Source organism: Lygodium microphyllum, chromosome 21, assembly GCF_053477565.2.
Source record: "Lygodium microphyllum isolate KBCC chromosome 21, Lygodium_microphyllum_v1.1.10, whole genome shotgun sequence".
NCBI classification, from domain to species: domain Eukaryota; kingdom Viridiplantae; phylum Streptophyta; class Polypodiopsida; order Schizaeales; family Lygodiaceae; genus Lygodium; species Lygodium microphyllum.
The window spans coordinates 95003424-95020355 of NC_141155.1; the positions used below are offsets into that span (position 1 = coordinate 95003424).

At 38.4% G+C, this 16932-nt stretch overlaps 1 pseudogene; it reads right to left on the reverse strand.

Moving 5' to 3' along the window:
• Positions 1 to 455: 455 nt before the first annotated feature.
• Positions 456 to 1608, reverse strand: LOC148018306 (uncharacterized; annotated as a pseudogene).
• Between the last annotated feature and the right edge of the window lie 15324 nt (positions 1609 to 16932).

Genomic DNA, 16932 nt, shown 5'->3' on the forward strand with positions numbered 1-16932 from the left:
TATCTACCAGGCACAATGTGACCAACACTACACATGTATCTAAGCATAATAGGGGCACTACTTATTTAGGCCTTGTAAAACAAAAGGTTAAAATTTTTAAGATTATCAAATGTCTATTTATTTATGTTTACAAAGTTTTATTAAATTAACTAATAATTATATTATATTATTAATAAATGATTAAACTTATATATTTATAACTAATCATTATTGGTATGATTATTGATTATTGTTTTATTCGAAGTGACCACACACACACACACGCACGCACGCACGCACGCACGCACGCACGCACGCACGCACACACACACACACACACACACACACACACACACACACACACACACACACACACACACACACACACATTTTTTGGTAATATCCAGTGCAGTATATTTATGTGCTCACAAATTTACAAGCTGGGGAACCTCGGAAAAGGGGGCTATCCCAAACTATCAGAAACATAAAAAGAAAAGCTCTATGCAGGAAGCATCCATGTCACCCTCATAGCTGGCATCATATAGAGATTGCCGCAGTGAGGCTCATAAGGATTCATATTGCTGGTGATTTTGGCGACCCAAGTATGCCAAATTATGATCACTCCAGATTGTCCAAAGAGCCCAATATCTCACCCAAAAAAGAAAGAGTGAGTATTGAGACAAACAACACATAAATTGGCCAAAGAGCCACAAAATGTTTCCCAAAGCTATGACTCGGGAAACAAAGTCGAAGCGAATCTAAAATTCTCATGAGGAGGATCCTGGAACAAGGACAATGCCAAAATAAATGAGGGACAGTCTTTGAGGAAGCCAAACATCTCAGACATGTGGATGATGCAATGTGACGTTTAACAAGTGTGACCCCCACTGATAGTGTGCCTGTCAAACATCTCCAAAGAAAAAGCCTTTGTTTCAGTGGTATTTTACACTTCCAGAGCATCCTAAGATTCTTCCGCCACCATGCAAGAGACTTCACTAAGTGCCACAGAGAATTACCATGCTGCTGAATCCATGGGGCAGGCTGAAGAAGCTTGTCTACTTTGATGGAAGTTAAGGCAGAAAGAGAGACATGACGAATGCATGTAGCAGATGGCTGTAATTGCCAATCCATAAGCCTGTTTGTATCAAGCATAGGTGGAATTGGTAGAAAGGGATGCAGTAAATCAGCAATTTTCTTCCATATAAACCTATGATGCATTCCCAATGCATAAGAGGTCATGGCTCGAGGAAAGGATAAAGTATATCCCCGATCATCCACCACATCCTGTATGTACCTAATTCCCAGTTTCATAAGATTGTATGCCCGAACAGGTTCCTGTAAAGCAAGAGGAATGTCAAAAATGGCACTCCAATGAATGCTTTCTTTTCGCATGGAGTTTGTCCCCAAACAACTATCAGAAGCCCATTTGACCTTAGAGAGAACCTGTTTCCAATCAAGTATCAAAGCAGGAGAGAAAGGATAGCCAGGTATTCTGCCCACAAATTTGCCAATGACAACCTCCCAGAAATCCGTAATCCAATGACCATATGCAGAAGTGCTCATGTTGGCACACATGGATGCTAGCATACAAGTCCACGGCTGTTGCTGACGAAAGAAAGTATGCAACATGGTAGCCTTCCTTGCAAGGACATGATATCTTATATTGAGGACACACACACACACACACACACACACACACACACACACACACACACACACACACACACACACACACACACACACACACACACACACACACACACACACACACACACACACACACACACACACACACACACACACACACACACACACACACACACACACACACACACACACATGTATATATATATACATATATGTATATATACATATATATGTATAGATGTATATGTATATATATGTATTTACACACACACACACACACACACACACACACACACACACATTTTGCATTTCATTCTCTTCTCTTCTCTTGTGTACAATTTGAATTTTGTGCAAGAGAATATTATTAATTTGTGGTTCATGGTGGATGATTAATAACATTGGTATCAAAGCAAAGTTTGTAATTAGAGGAGCTAATGTTGTCAATCACAACTTCCATGGATACATAAGCACATTCTTGAACATTCTCATCAAGGCTACTCTTTCTTGTCTAATAGGTAGAGTTATTACCCTTTGGTTTCAACTGAGCTGCTTCTTCTCTCTCTCTTTTTATTATTTTGGAGTCTATACTTATTTCCCTAAGGAGAGATAACTGGAAGAACTATTATTCTTCCCTTTTGCATCATTTATGAAGTCTCTCTCTCTTGTTTCTTTGAAGGGCAATAGGTCTAATCTATTTTTTACCTCACTATTTCCAAAAAGAGTGATATTTCATTATTTTCACACTAGTCTTTGCTAACAATATTTTGAGAAGGAAAAGTCCAAAGTACAAGTGCCACATTTATTTGATGGTAAAGAATGATTTATTTGATGGTGGATTATTATTTTTGGAGTGCTTTAATGATTATTTTTGGACACTTGTATTATTTTTATACTTCAAGGACATCAGATTACCATGGTTGTATTATTTTTTGTGAGCCAAACTCACTCTTATGCACACTGTATTATTGCCCATAGTTGTAATTCTCTCATGCATTACTATTTTGAGGGTTACACACATGTATTTGTACTTGCAATGCCATAAGCTAGGCCTATTTACGTTAAGAATAGGACAAAGCATGCTTAAAGGATTGAACGACCTAGATTTCATAAAGTAGGTAGGGTGGCAAAGAGGGTGCAACCCCTAATTCATTACAATTTAATTGTGTCTAAGGATACATGTGGAGAAGGAAAAATAAAAAGAACCTAACAGTGTGTGGGCTACCCATAAGGTCTGACAAGAAAACAACGATAAAGATATGGCTCCTCAACTTCTGCGATGACTAGAAATCCATGTATGAAATAAATAGATAGGTGACTAAGAAATAGTTTATCTCTTATAAAATAAAAAATTAAAAAACTTAACTATTCACAATAGCAAAAAAAAGAGTAATATAGACACACATGTATGAATCTATGTGGGTGAATTTTTATTTTTATTTTTGGTTGATTTTATTGGGTTTCTATTGATTCTCTTGGAATTTGTTTTTGTAAATTTTTAAAGATTTGTTTTTTCAAAAAATTTGCAAATTTTCATTTATTTTTTGCAAATTTTGATTTATTTTTTGCAAATTTTGAGTTTTTAATGTGGGTTTTCAAGGATTTTTTAACTTTTTTATAATTTTCAAAAATTTAAATTAGGATAAAAGGACTTTATTTTTCTAGAAATTTTCATGATTTTTATTTTTTAAAATTTTAAATGTTTTGAATTGTTAAATATATGATGTATTTTCAAAAAATTTTGTTTGAAAAACATCGATATTCCCAAGGGCTCAACGATATACCCGATGTGTAGAATCTTCTTAAATTCCTTGTGCACTCCTGGAGATAACTTAATCAAATGTAGAAGATTTACATCAGGCTTAACTTTGCAAAGAGAACTCGCTAAATCAAATCATGATAGCTAGTAAGAGCTCGCTTTTCTCGCCAGTCCATTCTCTCCTTTGGTCTTTGAATCGGCTTTGGTGCTTCTTTCTTGGCTTTTGCCTTCTTCTTTGGCGACTCCCTATCCTTCTTGGGGTTGGCTTTACTATCTACAGCCTTGAGAGGTCCGCCTTTCATATTGGGATTAAGGACTTGCACCCCCTTTTGGTTGTTGGTGAGGAAAAGTATGGGTATCCGGGCGACATGCTTGTGAATAACAACTCCGAACTTCGTGACATAGTAAAAATAATACGTGCTTCCTTGCACGTGAATGGTAACAAGAAAGTATGCACACACGAACAAACCATGAAAAGCCAAATCTTGCACACGAACAATAGCTTTCAAGGGAGATGTAGGAATGGGACTACAATCCCACATTTGAACAAGGGCTAGTGGTAGGGTGGAGTTGAGGTGTGGGCCACTATGTCAGGGTGGGGGAGATATAAATAGGTAGAGAGGGTTTCTTGTGTGTGTGGGGGGGGGGGGGGGGGGGAGGGATGAGAGGATGTCATGAGAAGGGGGGTGAAGGGGTGGGGGTGGGAAGGGGGGCTAAGGGATGTGTTTTAAGAAAATAATGGTGTTGGGGGGGCCGAGAAGGGATTGAGTAGGGAGGGGAGGGAAGGGAGGGGAGGAGGGGAGGAGAAGGAGTTGGAGAAGGAGGAGGGCGAGGAGGAAGAAGTGGAAGAGGGGCCATTGAGGACGGTAAGGGGTGGTGGCCAATAGGGTGGCAGTGGTGGGCGAGCAGCCAAGTAGGAGAGAGGAGAAAATGCACTGACAAAGAGGGTAGAGAAGGAGGAGAAATGGGAGAGAAGAGGGAAAGGAGGAGGGAGGCAATGGTAGGGCATGGGAAAGTGCGGTTGTAGGGGCGGTGTGGTAGAGAGAAGGAAGGGAGGGGAGGAGAAGGAGGAAGGTAGGAGGAGGGGAGGAAAGAAGAAAGGAGGTGGAGGTGAGAGAGGGAAGGATGAAGAGGTTGGTGGGGAGAGAGAGAGGAGAGAGGAGAGGAACGAAAGAAGAAGGAAGAGGAGAGCAAGAGAGAAGGAAAAGGGGACACAGAGGTGGTTGTGAGCGACAGAGAGGGAGGGGGAGGAGAAAGACGAAAAAATTATTTGATTTGAACTAAAAAAAAGAAATTAATAACCAATTTAAATAAGTGTGTGGCCATTCCTTGCTCCCTTGCATTCCGGACATGCACACGGTACGAGATAGAAAAATTTACGACGAAGGAATCAAAATGACACGTGGGAGCACAGATAGGTAGAGGCAACATGTCATGGACATGATGGTGCATGGCATGAAGCTAAAAACATGCGTTCACTTGGGCACATGGGGAGTCCGAAACATGCAAAAGCATGGAAAAATTGATTGTGAAACATCCATCTATTGGAGTAAGATGTAGAAAACAAGGAAAAGTAGGCAGGGCAATCGCAAAAACAAGATTGACGACCCAAACGAGGTGTTGGGCATCAAAAAGGGGTGTTCACATGGAAAAATATCCAAAAACACATTGAAAAATTAATAATGACAAATCCATTTGTTGGAACAGAGGGTGATGAAAAGAAAAAATGTTTGCTTGGACGAGCCCATAGGACATCGGGTGGTCAGAACACAACTTTGAGGAAAATAGATCGTGTTCACATGGAAAAATTGTAAGAATGCAGTCGAAAATTAGCCAAAAACACACAAAAAATAATAACAACCAATTCATGTATATGATTAACGGGATGTAAAAGGGCAAATGTTATAGGAAAGGGGAAGGTCAAGGCTATGATGTCAAATTGCCATTCCGATGTGAGCAAGGTGCATTTGTACGTAAACACATCTAATTCACGTAAGATCCTTTCAAAATTAATAACTAATGAGTTGTTCCTCGAAACACTTGACTATACAAGGGAAAAGCATCCAAGTCAAAGGACAAATTGGATGTGACATTAGATTTTAGTTTTGGTAAACTTAGGGTGTATTTATATAAAAAATCTAAAAAATAAAAAAGTGCAAAAAGGAAAGGGAAAGACCTCCAGTAGAGGGGTATGACATTATGGATGGGTGGAATAGAGACTCAAGTAGGGTTTACAAAAGAAATATTTTCAATCAGTCAAGTGTAAAGGATATTCACATGGGTTTATGCAAAATGGACGTGCAGGGATGCGTTCCCACACTTATGACTTTATTGGATCAGGTAATGGTAACCTACAGGGTCTATATACTAATAGATAGTTTGATCTTGATGTTCCCACACTTAATACATAACATATACTCATAAACATGAGAGTAGGGTTAGAAACACTTGGCCCATTTAGTAGATCGTTGAAGTAGACAATCGTTGTGGCATAAGGTACCACAAGCAACTGCAGAAGGTGCCACAACTCAGCACAATACATGTACACATGGTAGGGATCATGCAACATGTAGGGAGGTAGCGTTGTCGATGAAGGCCATCGAGTTGTTATTACCAAAGAATGAAGTACTCAACTCATGTGTCACTCAAGGTAAACATAGTAGATCACTCACTCACCCCAAATGCTCGCATTGCTCAAAGGAGGATTGGAGTACCCATGATCTTACTCTCGATTTAGAATGTGACACGAGGGGCTTAGATGAGAAGTATGTACCAATGTGTACAAGTGATGGGGCATCTCTAAATTCCAGCCTGGTGGTTGGCATAAGTATAAGAAGAAAGACTAATAAGAAGTCTTGTAGTGCAATATGCAAGAACAAGAACGTATCTTCCTATGGTGGTGGCAAAGGCCCGTCTTGTACATGCAAAAGGAAAGGAGAACATACATATCACCAATTGTCGCAACCTCTCTCAATTCTCACCTCTCAATTGTTTGGAGGAAAAATCACTCATGCTTAGTTTCCCCCTTCTCTGTCTCACACTCTGTTGATGGACACAAGAGGGCAACTTGATTCTTGATACCCATTGTTATAATTGTGAATGTCACTTGTGTAGAGGTTGTATACCTTATGGGTAGTTGATGGTGCAATCATGTATCTTGCCCCGTGTTGGCATACAATGTGAGAAAGGAAGGCCATGGAGCCTTATAGTGCTGTGCACAAAACATATCGTACTTTGTATCGAGAGACCCATCTTATGCATGCAATGCTCCATTCTACATATCTTACCTCACATTAATTGAAGGGAAAAAGACTGGTCACTCACCCCATCCTCTATGTCACGGTTTAAGGGAAACCCATGCTCACATCCCCATCGAGTTAGGATAAAAGCTTATGTCACTCAAGGGGTTGTTGATGAAGATCACTTGCCATTGATATTATGGTGTTGATGCAAAGACATACCCAAGAAGGTAGCCAATAGATTTAGAACTTGGTTTAGGTGTAGGAGATTTCGTCTACTATGTAGGAGTCAGATACGCTTTTGAAGTGACATGATAAATGCACCAAGAGAGACGCAGCTTGGGAATTCCATCCTAGAGGGTTTTGACTAATGAATTAGCTAATGAGGACTACTATGTGTTGTCACCTTTTCCATAGCCAGCTTCTCGCCCAAAGGGTGTCGGTATCTTTTCTTGGAGCAATGTCTACAGTGGTAGGAAATTGCTTTATTTTCTCCCATAATTGATTGCATTTTTTATTTTATTTATTTTTTCTTTTTTTGCTTACTCTCGAGTGTTTCCACATTTTCTCAAAAATTAGATTAGTATGGTAGGGAATGAAGTCCTTTTTTTCGCCATGACTCTTGTTAAGGACTAGGGATGATGCGGTAAGTTATTGGAGACCTCATAATGCATGCATGTAGGCTCTAATCATGATTTTTGCTTCGAGCTAGATTATGATGAACTAACTAAGATGTATGTGTAGTATGTATGTACTCATACAGATACATAATTTACCTTCTTACAATGTTCTTACACGACCATCCATACCATGTCTATTGGATTGAAAGGAAAGGTAACAAAACATGGACAAGAGCTAGTGCTAAGGGGACAAAGGACTTCATCCACCTCGTTAAACATGAGAAATATGGATATCAATAACAACATGAAAATTAGGAATGAGCAACTCCCAAGAGAGATAGGGACTATCGACTACTCTAATTGTCAGAATCCCTACAGAGGAATGTACTTCTTCAAGTGATACTCATTGATTAGGAAGGGATCCTCAAGAGCATGGTTAGCTTGTATCTAAATAGAGCCGTTTACGGTTGATTACTAACACTTTACAAGGGTCTATCTAACATAGTTGGAGCTTTCTTGGAAACTTGCCAAAGTGCGAATCATAGGCTAGGACGAGATCGCCTTCTTTAAATTCTTTTTGCTTCATGAAGTTGTCATGGCAGGTCTTATGTCAAGGTTGTGTGGCTTCCATGCATTGTAGGATCATTTGTCATATTTTGTCCAAGCAGTCCAATTACAAAAGACAATGCTACAAGGGCTCATCATCTCTGAGGTGCTCTTTGATAGCCACTCATAGAGAGGGAAGGTTCAACTCCACATGAAAAACAGCTTTTGTGTCATATACCAACTAAAAGGGTGTTTGTCTTGTAGTCACCTTATGGGAGGTTCTGTATTCCTAGAGATCCTCTATAAGTCGATCATCCTAATTGTGGTGATGTGTGACAATCATCCATGTCAAGATTGAGTAGAGGATTGGTAATTTTGACTCAGCTATTGCTCTAGGGTAGTAGGTTGTGGACTTGCGATGGTGGATCTTATAAATCTTTGTCAACTCATCCATGATCTTATTTAGAAAATGAGTGCTTCTACCAATTACTAGCTTTAAGGGACTACCAAAATGGTGATGATATTCTCGTATAGAAATAGGGCCATGCTATTGCTATCATCCCCCTTGAGAGCTTTGACTTCACACCACTTTGGCACATAATTTGCATAAACCAAGATGTATTTGTTCTTCTTTCTTTTGGTTGGAGGATCAATCGAGCCCACAAAGACGATGCCCCTTTCTTGAATGGCTTCAGGGGAAGGATTGACTATAGCGGCATGGCACTAGACTTGGTGGGCTTCCCTATGCATTGATAGGCATCACATCACTTGCAATAATCATCGACATCCTTGTGGATGATTGGCTCTAATAGTATCCTATGAGCAGAGTCTTCCCTACTGTGGCTTTTCCTACGAAGTGTCCTCCACATGGTTTTTCATAGCAAGCCTTTAGAACAATCCTAATCTCATCTCATGTGACACATCTTTGCAACATTTTATCTTTTCCCTTGCTATATAGTGCATCGCCTAGCGAGACATAGGGGGATGATTCCAATAGAAGCTTCTTCTTCTCTTTGATGGAGAGGCAAGGAGTGCACTATTGAGTCACCAGAGGAGGTTGACAATGTTTGCATACCAATGGTTTAGAGTCTCCATTAGAAATAGGGTTGCACCAAGTAGGTTTGGATCATGTTGATTCTCTTCTTCACTCCAAGGGATTCACGAGAGATGATAAGCTAAGACATGGGAGTGAACGGGCTTGGTAACCACTTCAAAGACAAACTCTTGAAATAGGAAGAGCCATCTTACCATTCATCCTTTGACATCTGTCTTGTTCATCATAAATGACATTGTTTCATGATGTACACAAAATTTGAAATTGATTGATAGAGCAGGTAGTACCGAGAGGCAAACACCATCATCAAGCACTCAAGCTTTGTCATTGTATAATTTCACTCTCTATCACTGGCCTTTAGGCTTGCATAGTAGATCAATTGATCTGACTTTGAAGAGCCCTTTTAGCATAGGACAGGGCCTAGCCCTTTGACATATGTATTAGTGTATACATGGAACTCCTTCATTCAATTGGGAGATTGTGGGATAGGTGCTCTAATGAGGCACTCCTTTAGGGTATTAAAGGCTTCTTTATAGTCATTTTCCTAGTTAAACTCCACATCTTTTCTCAAGAGCCTTTGTAAAAGAGTTTCCTTAGTCACAAAATGTGCAATGAACCTCCTATAGTAGCCTAGGTGGCCAATAAATCCCCTTAACTATTTGAGGTTAATTGGTGAAGCTAAGGTGGAAATATTCTCAATCTTGGTAGGGTACTTGGCTATCTCCTCTGTAGAAACAATGTGGCCCAACAAGACACTTGAGGAGACTCCAAATATACACTTTTTTAGGGTTGAGAGAGATTCCATGCTCCCGACATCAATCAAAGCATTGTTGCAGGTGTCTCTAGTGTTTTTAGAGAAGAGTAAATACATAGAAATCATCTAGATATATCTCAATGAAATCATGCAGATGATTTTGGAACATAACCATTATCACTCTTTGGAATGTGGTAGGGGTGTTACAAATCTCAAATGGCATCACCTTGTTGGCATAAGTTCCACATTCCATGGTGAAGCATGTCTTGGATCAGTCCCCTTTGGTGATCCACACCACCTGATTATATCCACCAAATCTATCTAACAACGAATAGAGCTCATGTCTTGTAACTGTGTCCAATAACTAGTATGTGAAAGGAATAGGAAAGTGATATTTTTTAGTTTTGGAATTTGATTTGTGAAAGCCCACACATATTTGTAGTTTTCCATTCTTCTTAAGCATGACCATGATAGGTGAGACCCATTCACTATTTGCCACACGATAAATGAGCTTAACTTCCAAGAGCTTTAGAAACTCTATTCTCACCAAGACTAAGTAATTTGGATTCATTCTCCTTTGACATTGCCTTACTAGCTTGGCATCAGGTTCTAGATCAATGTGGTGTTGGTACATTGAGGGATCAATATCCTTTAAGTCTTTATAAGACTAGGAAAACACATCTAGGTTATCCTTCAAAAAGGTCTCGAATAACCACTAACTTCTCATCAGGGAGACTACTTCCCAATTTTAGGTGACACTTACTACCATCTATGTCAATAAAGGTCAATTGCTTCTCACCTTCCCCTTCTTTGATGAAGGTCCCTCGAATTGCTTCTAGGTACAAATCTTACTCCTTCAAAAAGGAGTGGCTTTTTCTTCTAATGCTCTACTAGAACTAGCTTCTTCTTTCTTCACCGCTAACTCATCTAGTGCTTTGGACTGCTAGAATGCTACCAATACTATTTTTACTTTTACTTTAGGGGAAATTCCTTTTATATTTGAGGACTCATCTTTGGAGAACACATGAAAAAGTATCATATAACATGAACCTTTTGTGTTTCTTTGCCTTGGAGGATTTGGTGCCTATTGGCAGGGGGCATAATCTCATCTTGTCTTCAACATAAATGGTCAAGGTGGCAAGAGCCACTCGTGAAGGAAACCTTGGTGCCCTTGATACATTGCTCACACAATATTTGCATGCTTTGCGATCCATTAATCAATCCAATCAACACCGTCATCATTCCTTCAAGTAGCCTAAGATCCTCAGTCTTTGAGGTCTCTATGACACCTTCATAATCTTGCTCTTCGCTTTCATCTTCACTTTCATCATCTTCCTTTGTAGGCTCTGTCTTTGCTTAAGTAAGGTCTCTATAGGATAAAAAGAGGTTCTCTGTTTCAAAGTACTCTTTTGGTTCTGGCAATGTTGCTATGTAACAAGGCGAGCAGTACATCCATGCTTCTATTTTCTTGTCTGAACTAATTTTAGAGGTAACTCTAGGCTTTAGAAAGAGGTATTCACCCATGGTTAATGACTTTGCTTCCTTTGGAACTTGACCTACAATACCCATTATCAGAGGTTCTGCCTCCGTTTCCTTGGGAAAGATCTATTTGAGAGCTTCTTCTACCTACTGATGTGCCATCTATAATCTCATTGGAAGAGTCTGATAAGACTTCAATGGAGGTGGAACCATTACCTTTTTGTGAGCCATAAAACTTCAAAACCACCTTGTTAGGTCCTATGCCTAAGGTCAAGGTCGTTCCTCTTGCTTCGAATAGCCATGGTCTTCCTAGTAGCAAAGGTTAGGAGGTCCCATAGGAATTTGGTTTCACCACCAACAAATAGGTAAGCCAATAATCTCTTCTTGCCCCAAGGTTGTCTTAACATATGGGAGAGTGCCAAAAGTCTTGATTCCACTCTAGTTTGCTAGTCTGATAAGCCATTCTATAGGTTGCATATTTTAGGCCTAGATTCTTCATTATCACATTTGTCATTTTTTTAACTTATGAACCCCCCTTCCCCCTGTCAATCAAAGCATTTGGAATATAATATACTTCTATCCAAATGCCAGTCTCTAGGGTGTTGGGATCCAAGAAGGCATTGGCTACATCCACTTCTTTTATTGGCTCTTAAGCCTTATTGGACTTGGTTGCCATTGGGGGAGAAATCCTTAACCCATGTCTCCATATCAGGATGCTTTGAAATTTCTTTCAACAATTGGGAAATAACATACTCTAGGCTTTGGTCCAATGTCTCGGGTTGTCATCTTGGATTCTTGTCTTGCTTCCTCATCTTTCTTTCTTCTGTCATGTATCTCCTTCAAAGAGTAGACGTCTTCTGTATGGTTCTTCTCCTTAGTCAGTAACAATAGAATGCTCTAGGGATAGTTGGCTTTCTGGTACATCTAGTGGCTAAATATCCCGCTTGATGGCACATTCCACACCGGATATTCAACCGCATCACACCTCTTCCTACTCATGCAGTATTAGATATGCTAATAATATTCACTTTTAGTGTTTACAGCTATTTTATGATCACATCCATGAGCTCTCTCTTGAGGCTTGTAAATGAGTTGGACAAATAGTTCTTCAAATTTTCTCCTCCTGAAGAACTTGAAGTAAGGGTTTGGGAAGTCTTTGTAATCATTGCATAGACTAGTTAGGTTAATGTGACAGAGGGTCCTCTGTTTTGACTCTAGTTTCAAAGCTACTATTGAGGCTATTGGCTATTGATTCCAATTAGTAGGGTTCCATTGATGTTGATTTTCTATTGGAGGAACTATTTGAGGCCACTATTGTTGTGGTTAAACCATCATTTGAGGCAATGTGTGCATTGCCACTCTAGACTCGATGCATTATACAGTGACACTATTTGCATTTGAGGATAGGGGTAGAAAATAATCTCTAGGGCTACATTTAGTGTATAGACCATTTTTAGGATTGGAGAAGGTAGGACTCCTCTTCCGGAGATCATAGATAACCTTACTTCCACTTTGTCATATAGTATGACACCTTCCACTATAGCTTGCATGTTGACTAGTCTTCTTAGCTCTAAAAACTTACGAAATTTGGCTATAAGCCTCTAAAAGAACTCTCTTCTAGGCGCCTTCATCAAAGTTATGGTTGGTCCATCTCTTTAGTATCGATTCCATTTTACAGACATATGCTTCCACTCGTTCTATAGAGAATTGTTGACTCAAATTCATGAACTCCTCTTGCATATGCTCTTTGAGACCTTCATGCTTGAATTTGATGAGAAAGGCCACCTTGTCCCATGTGCCAAAAGTTCCTATTCCTTGTCTCTCATAATACTAAAACGTCATGCCTTTGAAAGTGACGAGGAGTATTGACAACCAATGCTTTGGGGTTCTAGCATTGTTAGCCACTCAGACTAGCATGGACTCAGCTACATGAAGATTGGGGTCTTCATTGGATTCTCCCTTAAAAATTGGGAATAGGATTACATTTGCAAGCATGTCATCAATATTTCTATGACGGATTTGGCTTGGAAGGGAACCTTGATTCACCATTGGGACTTCTAGGCTCATTCTAGTGCTTGTCTGTTTATTGCCTCATTCTTGAGGGACTTTGGCTCTACCTAGTTTAGTTGTGCTCAAGAGAAGGGAACAGAAAAGGATTTAGTCTCTGAAGGATTCACTTGCCAACATTTCTTCTACTTATTTCTTCCCATAGTCTCTAAATTTAGCTTTCATACCATTGTAGAGTGGAATATATTCTATTTTGAAGATATCAAAGTCTATTCTTATGAGGATCGCCATAGTGCCATCGCTCGAATAGTACCAACTTTGGAGGGTCTCAATTGTGTATGCTATAAAGAACACTCAATCTACCAACTTCTAGTTGGTTGCCAATTGGATAAATAGAATATTATCTATGCCCTTGGGAGATCATTCATAAATATATGTATGTATCAGATGGGTTTGGCATAAGGGATTTTTAAAATACCATTTTTACACATTTTTTACATACATAAGGGTCCCATATAAAGCAGTTACTTATAGATTGAATAGAAAAGGGTTTTATTAAGGAAAAATTCATAGATAAGGATATTCATAAATAGGCCTTGAACGCACTTGATATAGAGGGTAGACATATATTGAATTACCTTGGATCTATACACCAAGTGTCCCATGTATCCTACTATTGTGTGTCCACGAAAAAGTCCCAACTCATTTCTTTCTTATTCTTATGAATCTCTAATGAACTACGACTCTTGAAGCTTCTTTATAATTTTTCACTTGATGATGTTTGAAAATTTTTCAATGAAGGCCAAATCTTCCATTGATTCTCATTCTTTTTGTTTTGCTCTTAAGCTTTGTGGGAAACAATTGGCTATAGTGATACAACTTTCTGTAGCTTTAGAAGACTATGGAATTAATCTACCATAGAGTGCTAGTATCAAGATAGTGATATGTTTTCGCCGTTGAGGGATGAAATTTTTACAGAATGTAGCATTGGCAAGGAAAATCTCTAAATTTTAAGAGATATTAGAGACTCTCCAAGTATCCATTGAATTCTTCATCTCTCAATAGTGCAATTTTCTTCATTTTCAACCTGTTTAGATGCTTATTGAGGGTAGTTTTCCTCGGTTGCACTCTAAAAGCATGGAGCCCCAAGAGAAACACAAAAGACACGAGGAAACTACTACAAAAAAATCTATCTTGTTTCAACAACAAGCATGTTCTTCATGCTTTAGGAAACCACGAGAAGAAAAAAGAAAACTAGGAACAAAAGAACTTTGTATGCAATATCATATGTATTACTCCCATGGATTTATTATAGATCACCATGCATTCTTCATAGCAGCAAATCAACAATGAATTGAACAAGAGAACACTCAATTTTTAATGAAGTTAGTCACATAGATCTCATTATTCATGTTATAAAGTTTGCTTCTCTCAATCTCTAATAATCTCTCATATAGATACATTGGTTTCATGCCTTGAAATGGCTATCTTTCACTCAGCCGTACTCTCACACATGCTCTCAATTACTCATATGTCACATTCCTCATGGAATACCATACAATAATACACAATAATCCCCTTTTGGTCTCATGAATACACCTCTCAAGAGGTATGCTTGATATGAATAGATAATAGAGCCACTATAGCAATCCTTTAGAGCTTACTACTGGCACCACTGTCACTTCAGTCTTCACTTTAAGTCTTCATCAGCTACATCTTCAATTCTTCAATCTCACTTGAGCTAATATTATTCCATTTTCAAGACTAAAAAACTTTCCCAAACTATGCATTCATTCAATAAAACATTCATAGAAGCAAATAGAACATAACAGAAGATCCACATAAGCTCAACAAGTGAATAGGAAGTAAAAAAACCATTCAGTTCAAAGTAAAACCAATTCAATCCATCAAAAACCTTCCAACATATTTCAAATCATTCTCTAAACAATTCCATTAGGACCAACAATACATAAAAAAAGGCACTTGTAAGAAAACGATTCTAATTAGTTGAGATTTTGGAAGAATGAAACCGTGAAATTTGGTCGCTTAGATGTGATTAATGAGAGAATATTTAATTCATTGAAGATGTCAACCATTAATTGCCCCTCATCTTTAATTTATGTCAGGATCATCTTTTCGGCAATTTTTGTCTTGAAACTTGGGAGAATTTGTATTTTTGGGATATGTCCACCTAAATTGTGTTTGTCTACTTCCACATCTTCTTTTCACATAGTATTTCACCATTCTCTTCTTTGTGCTCACTTTCTTATCACTGTGACATTCATTTGTTGTTGATTTGCTAAAATTATTAGCAATACCTCTACAAGTAATACAAATGCGGGCACATGCAAGTACAAACTTACCATCCAACTAGATCCAATTTATTCATCTTGGAGAACTATACATCGTTGAGTATTAATAGATGAGATGGAGGTCAATAGATTGCGAACTCAAGGAAAGAAACATATAGATTTGTGGGTGGAAGGAAATATTTATCCCAAGGATCCTTCCATAGGTAAACCTCCTAATTTTTAAAATATTCATGACTATGTGAGATACGTTGGGGAAGGTTATAATGGGATGCTTGGCTATTGTACAAGGTTATACTCTACACCTTACACATACATGGCTCAAATGAACAAAATGAAAAATGAATTATTAATTGCACAAACAATAATTTCTAAGCTTACAAATAAGATTGATGGTCTAGAAAATGCTAATAAGTCATTACAAGACAAGCTAGCACACTCAAAGAAAACTCTGATAGGATTCAGAGAGAGAAACAGAGCATTAACAAATATAACTAGCTTGTGTGAGAGAGAAAAGAAAAAAAGATTGATCTTACAAAGAAATATGTCTCTAACATATCGATAGGCATTAATATTCAAGAGAGTGAGGAGAGAATTAGTCTTTTAAAAGAGACCATGAATAAGAATGATATTTTAAGGATTCTTAAGTCACCTCAGAACGTGGATTTGAGAGGCCCAACTCTCAAAGAATTGGTAAAGGACTTTAAGGACACATTAAAACCAAACAAAATTGTAGAGATATGTGATACTATGGGTATTAGCCGAAAAGATTATTGTTCTATCTCTAGATTATGATTTAAAAATCTTAAATATAATAGAATAATTGCATTTGGATTGCCTCAAGCCCTTGCAATATCGGTTGTAAGGACTGCCATGAATCGTAAGATTCCACATGTTTTGGGGAGCACATTCATATTGAGGCATCTATGCCATATGAAAAGATAAAAATAAAATATAGTTTTGAATACAATGCATTTAACAATATATGGGTTGATCTAAGAAGAGTGCACATTGCAATGGTTCACATGCATAGACTCACGTTAGAGGAATGCCATGGTGTTTTGAAGTTTGCTTTGAAGTTAGATGAAGCACAAATTCAAAAAGGACAAAAGATGGAAAGAGTCAGCATTTGCATCATGAATAAGGTATTGGACTACAACAATGGTGGGGGTCAAGCATCAGTGCATAAGTTCCAATCTAAGATGGAGATTTGGTGGGTTGGTGCAGCTCAAGTACCAATTGAGAATCATCAAACATTGAAATGGTTGTTCACTCATATAGGTATTCCAAACATTATTAAGTCTCAAAGTGAAGGAGAAATGTTGGTGGTTGATGGGGTTGGTAATTTTAATGTGGAATGGTATATGAGCGCTAACTTAAAAACTAAATTTATGCTTAGAATATGTAATGGGGCAAATACAAAATATCCTTGTATTTATTGCATGGAAAGTGTTGGGTCTAAAGATTGGAGCAACTTGCGTCTTGCAAAGAAGAGCCCCAACTAGAGACTCTATAGATCTGAGTAAATATAAAAACAAAGAA